The sequence below is a fragment of the Microcaecilia unicolor genome, chromosome 8 (genome assembly GCF_901765095.1).
Source record: "Microcaecilia unicolor chromosome 8, aMicUni1.1, whole genome shotgun sequence".
Taxonomy (NCBI): Eukaryota; Metazoa; Chordata; class Amphibia; order Gymnophiona; family Siphonopidae; genus Microcaecilia; species Microcaecilia unicolor.
In genome coordinates, this window is record NC_044038.1 from 29857195 (window position 1) to 29864462 (window position 7268).

The window sequence follows — 7268 nt, forward strand, 5'->3', positions numbered from 1 at the left end:
AGACTCAGAAACATTTTCTGAGCCTGACGTCCTGCACGTACAACGTGCAGCGACGTCAGACTCAAAAGAAACTTTCGTCGGCGCCAGCTTCAATGGACAAATGAAAGGACCAAAGGCAGCCGGCAGCGGCAGGAGGACGCGGACCTCGGCTGGCGGGGGTTGGGGTCCCCCGCCAGCGAAGGTAGGCGAGCAACGGAGGGGGAGGGTTGGCAGCGGTAGGGGGGTCCAGGGCGAAATCTGCGGGGGCCCAGGCCCCTGAGGCCCCACGCAGATACGCCCCTGCTATGGACATCAGCTGATCTTGTTCTAAAATAACAAGGACATGCAAAGTTTTAATACGGTTTCAAGTCACACTGCAGAAACTTAATAGGTTAATATTTGTAGAATTAGAAAGTCCAGAAAACTGAGAGAAAAGAATGCATGACACCAGGTATTTTGTACTGTAACATTTTATCCTTTTTAAAGTCATTTGAATTTTGTAGTGCTTTTTGTACTTTGACTTTGAAATGTACTTACTTTAATTCATATTCTTTCTGCCCATGGCCTTGGAAATCTTGAGCTAAGGCAATATTTTTGGAGTGCACTATGCATAACAGACTTTAGTTAACTATTTCTATGAAATGGAATTGTACAAACATAGAGAAATCTATATGGCCTCCCTGCCTAGAGAGACAGCATTTGCTGTCCTCTTCTATTGAGTTGTGTGGAGGGTATGTATTTGGTAAAAACAATTTTTTTTGTATTGCTTTGTTTAAAAATAATAAAATGTATTTTTATTAGGGTAGTCCAAACAGACTGAAATGATAGACAGTTCTTTTACAGAGATTTGCATGCGAAAAAAATTGTGAACGGATAAACATAAGTCTTAGCAAATGAGTAGAACGTCACTGTAAATGGTGTGAACTACTCTGGTATGAACTAACCTCCTACATCAATAAGAAAATCTTGAGAAATACACATAGGGCTTACTTGCACAAATCTTCTTTACTTAGAGATAGTCAAGAGTAATGTCCCATGTTTTATACCAGTGTACCTTGGTTACATGCAGTGCGGAGGGTATTCAGGGGTTTCCTACTGGGAATGAGCTGATATTGAGTGATACTACATGAACATATCCCTAAAGAAGTTGCCCATTTTTTTCCCTTTCCAAACATCTGCAATCCCTGTATTGAACAGGTTCTCTCCGTCTTGACTAAAAAGACCAAGAATTAACTCCTCAGCTTATGGTTTACACATTACATTTGATCTTTGCCAAAGGGACAGGAAATGTGGCCTTCTGCAGTAGGTACTGAAAGAATAAACAGGAAGGAAGATATCTATATAAATAATTCTCACCTGGAACATTCTGAAGCTCACTCTGTGGGAGGGAAACACTGAAGCCCTGCAGTGTTGGTAGGCTAGGCTGTCAGCAACTCTCACTCTCATTCACACTCAGTCATAGACCCACCCTCAGCCACACACCATCCGCACATAATTCGCAACCCCAATGTTCTAAATTAAGCCACCACCGGAAGTTGAGGCATCGAGATATCCCCTTTGCCCATGAGTGTTTGCCCCGCCCTCGTGTCACTACGTGATGACGACAAGGGCGGAGCACTGACACTCGATGAAATGCCAACGGACCCCCCTTCCGCGACCCTGTCGACCCCCCCTTCTCGGCGAAAACCGTCCCCCGCCGCCGTCCACTCCTGTGCTGACGGGGGACCCCAACCCCCGTAGTCCTGTGCTGGCCTTCGCCGCCTTCCTACTTCAGTGATCTTCGGTTCAAGTTCCTCTGCGTGCGTGTCACGTCAGACGCACGCAGAGGAACTTGAACACAAAATCATTGAAGAAGCAACACCGCGAAGGCCAGCACAGGACTTCGGTTGATGGGGGTTGGGGTCCCCCGTCAGCACAGGTACTGGACGGCGGCGGGGGACGGTTTTCACTGAGAAGGGGGGTCGACTGGGTCGCGGAAGGGGGGGGGAACGGAGGCATGGCAGAGTCTGGAACAGCGAGGGAGGGTGGGGGATGGCCTTGCTAGCGCCCGTTTCCTTCCCTTTTGAAACGGGCATGTTTTACTAGTTTTATATAAGAATAGCCATACTGGTTCAGACCAATGGACCATCTAGTCCAGTTTCCTGCTTCTAGCAGTGGTCAATCCAGGTCACAAGTACCTGACAGAATCCCAAATAGCAGCAACATTCCATGCTACCAATCCTAGGGCAAGCAGTGGCTTCCTTCATCTCAATAACAAACTATGGACTTTTCCTCCAGGAATTTGTCCAAACCTTTTTTAAACCCAGATACGCTAACTGCCGTTACCACATCCTCCGGCAACAGGTTCCAGAGTTTAACCTTTGAGTGAAAAAATATTTCCTCCTATTTGTTTTAAAAATATTTCCATGCAATTTCATTGAGTGTCCCCTGGTCTTTGTAGTTTTTGAATGAGTGAAAAATCGATTCACCTCCACCTATTAAGTTCAGTTGTTTACATCACACATGGGTAAACTGTTATATAATAATTTGCTAAAATATGTGGCGTTGCTTTCATTCATTAACATGAACACTATTGAAGTGTCTTTTCACAATGTGTTTTTAAGTTCCAAAGACAAAGTTCTGTTAAAGGAAAGAATGTTATCAGAGTATTTTTTTAAGGTAAATAACAGTTAATTGATTTTGTATTCAAGTTTAAATGGTGAATGGCTAAGCTTTGTGTAAATATGGGAACCGTTAAAGAAATTTAAAAAAAAAAATCAGTTAAATGTTGCTTTTTAAAAAAATTTTACCGACAAAAATGGCTCAATCATTCAACAGTTGCTATTCACTGTAGAGCTTAGCAAGTAGATTCACATCGCAGTATGAAGCTGTTCCCTTGAAAAAGCCTGCGAGGGCGAAATGGGACCCCGTCGGACGCATTAGAGCGAAGCTAAATCGTAACTGCATTGGCGGCACTAAAGATAAGTGTTCGTCAGATGCATGTGATTGATTGTGTGTTGATTAAAGTTATGAGGAGGTTTTTTTTTAGCCTATGAAGATTCCATCCCGATTTAACAGACACAAGCATGTACTGAAACGGGAATACAGAGGCTTTTTTCCTTCTTACATAAGATGAATAGCAACTGTTGAATGATTGAGCCACTTTTGTCGGTAAAATTTCATTTGTTTCGAATATTAGTGGTAAAGTCCTATTTTTGATTAAAGTTGCTTTTTTTTTTAAAACAGAACTTAGAAAAATGAAAGTTTTTTAAATAGTTAACTTTATAGGCAATTCTCATATGGAACTTAGAAATCAACTGACTTGTATATAGACAGTGTTTACCTTTGCCTTATTTTAAAGGGTAGATGGAGATAAACAGTTTTCTGGCCACCTTCTGCAAGCATTTTGTTTACATAAAAGCAGTTGGACAAAATTAGAATTGAAGAGGCTTCCATGAAAACTCCTGATTTTTGCTTCTGTTGCCTTCTGTTATGATTGGTTGCTTTTTCTAAAATGAATTTTCTTGTTAAGAAAAGAAATGATTTCAAAGACGCAATCCTAGATACTCCTGAATCCTACTTGCTCCCAGGAGCTGCAGAAATTGGAAGCAGGGCAATGGATGGTTCTTCCAGTGTATGGAGCTGGCAATATAACACAATCACCACCTTTTTGTTGTTACAGAGATACATTCCTTGTAGAACTTTACTTAGCCTTGGACTTTAGAAATGGAGCCAGAAGGGCAACAGTATCTATGGGTAGTGATAAGGACATCTAATCTGCAGACACTGACTTCTCTTATTACTCCACACAAACAAAGGGCCTCTGAGCACAGATGTAAAAATGCAACAAATAATGTCACCCTGTTAGCAGTAGAATTATAGATATTGGTAAAAGGTCTGGGAAAACACTAGAATAACTTTTTTTTGTGGATTTCTTTAAGCATGCACCCATTAGATGGCACCCTAGACCAAATAACTTGCATTGTACCAAGGCTAGATGCCTTGGAATGTGTGGGTAACTTGATGAGGGCTCTAGAAACCCTTGAAAAATATTGTGGAAGGGCAGTGTCTGAAACCTGCTAAGTCCATATTGGATTTAGAGGGCTTTGAAAATATGACCTTCAATTTGGAAGCAAAAACATAGGGGCCCTTTTACTACAGTGCGCCAAAAAATGGCCTGTGCTGGTGTAGGTGCGTGTTTTGGATGCGCACAGGTCCACTTTTCAGAGTGAGGTCTCACACGTTAACCGGGCGGTAATCAGCGCGCGTACACTGCCGATTACCGCCAGGTAAGCGCCACGCTGTAGAAAATTTCTACCATGTTTTGGACAAGTGTCAAAATGGAATTACCGCCCAGGGCATGCGGTAGCTGGGCAGTAGTTCTAATTTGATGTGGGTTGGACACGTGTAGGCGCCTACGCGCCTTAGTAAAAGGGCCCTTTAATGCTTAAAATATGGGAGTCAGCCTGACTGCACCTGCTTATCGGATGAAGCATAAAAAAATGCAGGGCCATATATCTTTAAAAAAAAAATCCAAGGGAGTGGGTACAGGTGTGTGTGTGTGTGTGTGTTGAAGGGGGGGGGGGGGGGGAGTACTCTCTCCTTCTCTGTTGCCTGGCCCAGAAGAAGATAGGAGAGGTGTATCAAATTCTCTGCCCCCTGCCCCCCTTTCCTCCCTCCCTTAAAATCATGTTTTGCAACTCTTTCCCTCTAGTCATCCAGTAGTTAGAGCTTGCTGGCATTTTAGTTCACTCAAAACAATAGCAAAAGATTATTAGAAATAATGGACTGCCTATGTTTGGTCCATCTGTAAAAAGTCTAAAGCTGTGCCAGTTGGATAGGCAGTGCCTTAAAAGGTAGAGGATAAAAGATTTTATTTTTTAACTTATGACAGTTTTTTAAATTTATTTTTAAGCTTCCCATATCTAGATATATATCATGAAATAAAATTGAATATCACCAAAACAGCTTAAGTTATTGTAGCTGGTAGAAACAACTGTAATAAACTCCGTCTTTTGTAATCATTTTTCTACACTGTTCTATAGAATACTGCAAATGTAAGTGAGGATATCCTATTTCCTGATAGGTTCATCTTAACTGTTGTTGTAATCTGCCTTGGGAAGCCTGGTGTTAAAAGATGGAATATATTGTAATTAAATGGAAGTAAAATTAAACTGCCCTTTCATTTGGGCACATGGAATCACATTTTCACCTCATCTGTTTTGTAGAAGTTTACATTTTAGATTCAGAAATAAATTGTGGGTGCTCCGGAGCAGCAAATTTGTTTTTGGAGCTGTGAGAGGCTTGATTTTTGTAGGGGGCAGCTTTAAGAAAGGCTCCGCTCAGCCTGAGCCTTGGGGGCGAATTGTAGGGGAAAAACATTAGCTTAAATATGGGAAGCTTTGAAATAAATAAAAAAAAGCTGTCAACAAAAAAACCAAAACAAAACACATAGGCAGTCATAAACTTCACAAGTTTGCTATTGTTTTCAGTAGTGTCTGCGAATGTTTTGGGATCACACAATATGGTGGCTGCGAGGAGCAGATGGCTTCAACTCTTTGAATTCTATTTAAGCTGTCTCCTGGCATAAAACCGCCTTGGTTCCACCAAAGGAGGTTTGATTGAGAACAGGAGATGGCATGATGTCAAAAAGTTTGTCAATTAGATTTGTCTCTGTTTCTTCTAACCTGCACAGCTGTTTTCCACGTGCACTCAAAACAAAGCAAACAAATCTATGTGCTGCTTCATCTACGTTGTCGTTCTTTATTGTGTATACTAACTGAATAACTTTTTGTAGGTAGAGTAGTAATTTGTTATAAATTGAAATCATTTGGAGCAGCTGGTTATAGGAACACCCTAGCATGTGGTATATTCATGAAGAGATTTTTTTTCTCCTGGGAAAGGGCCACTAAAACAGAGATCATGTTATCAGAATCAGGTGCTCAACATTCAGAGTTTATATCTATCTATTTTATTACTTATTTATGACATTTATAATCCACATAAAACATGAATTAGGTTAAAAGCTGGGGACATTTAAAATATTTTTTTTTCCTGTGCCTAGATCAAAAGAGAGATGATTTGTGTGAATTTGCACATTTTGTTTTGTGGAATGCAATGAGATATTATAAAAATGCACTTAATATTTTTTATTTCTACCATTTAAAAGAGAGAGATTCAATAATGAGGGTAGAGCTACTTTCATGCATTAGTCCAGTCAGTCTAAATGTGCCAAGGAGGAACAAATCTGCTGGAGGGGACATGAGTTCAGCAAATAAAAATCTAGCCTTAAAACTATTAGCTGGTTGATATTTTTTTTTTGTTACATTTGTATCCTGTGCTTTCCCACTCATGGCAGGCTCAATGCGGCTTACATGGGGCAATGGAGGGTTAAGTGAGTTGCCCAGAGTCACAAGGAGCTGCCTGTGCCTGACGCGCGAATTGAACTCGGTTCCTCAGTTCCCCAGGACCAAAGTCCACCACCCTAACCACTAGGCCATTCCTCCACTCATTTTTCTATATTCAGCGGAAGTTAACCAAGTCAAGGTCAAGCTTTCTAATATGATTTGATAACAGGATTTTCTCAGTTATTACCCAAATATGAACAATTATGTTAATAATTTTTTGGTGTTAATTCTATTATTCTGTCTTGCTTTATTTCCAGTTTTGGCACAGTATGTCATCACAAGGCCAAAATATAAATAAACCAATGGACTGCATTAGGGGCTTATTGCCCATTTAGTTCTATTTAAACAAATGAGAGATCTGTATGAAAGAAAAGTTATTTTTATTATTTTGACTTATGAAAACCACGGCCCTGAAACATGCTCAAAACAGAATAATCCATTTGTATCAAAGAGATGAGGTATAACACTAGGCTTTCCATGGCAGATTATAACAAGACGAGCCCATCAATGGATACCCTCGCTGAAATTTGGTGTATTGTGTAGAAAAATGAGCATAAAATACAGCCTTTATTAGTGCTGTTTCTACCATCTACAATAATTCTGCAGCTGGTTCAATTTCATGATCTTTATATCTACATGTGGAAAGGTTTCAAATTAATTAAAAAGCTGTCAAATAAGTAAAAAAACAAAACACTTTTGTCCTCCACCTTTTAAGGCACTACCAATTCAACTGGAACAACTTTTGACTTTTTACAGATGGAAAACACATAGGCAGTCGCCGCAGTCCGTTATTTCTAATAATCTTTTCCCCATTGTTTTCAACGTCCTAAGCCGGGAGTCGGGACCAGGAGCCGAAACGGAGGTCTGAGGGGAGGGCTGACCGCGGGATGCTGGTGATGAGGA

General features: G+C 40.7%; 1 protein-coding gene across 1 annotated transcript in view; it reads left to right on the forward strand.

The window, feature by feature from the left end:
• TMC7 (transmembrane channel like 7) overlaps nucleotides 1–1063 on the forward strand; it is a 73552-nt gene extending 72489 nt beyond the window's left edge. The window contains exon 17 of the mRNA XM_030212639.1: nucleotides 291–1063. The gene's annotated coding sequence lies outside the window, so the exon portion shown is untranslated. The remainder of the gene's footprint in view (nucleotides 1–290) is intronic.
• Nucleotides 1064–7268: the final 6205 nt, after the last annotated feature.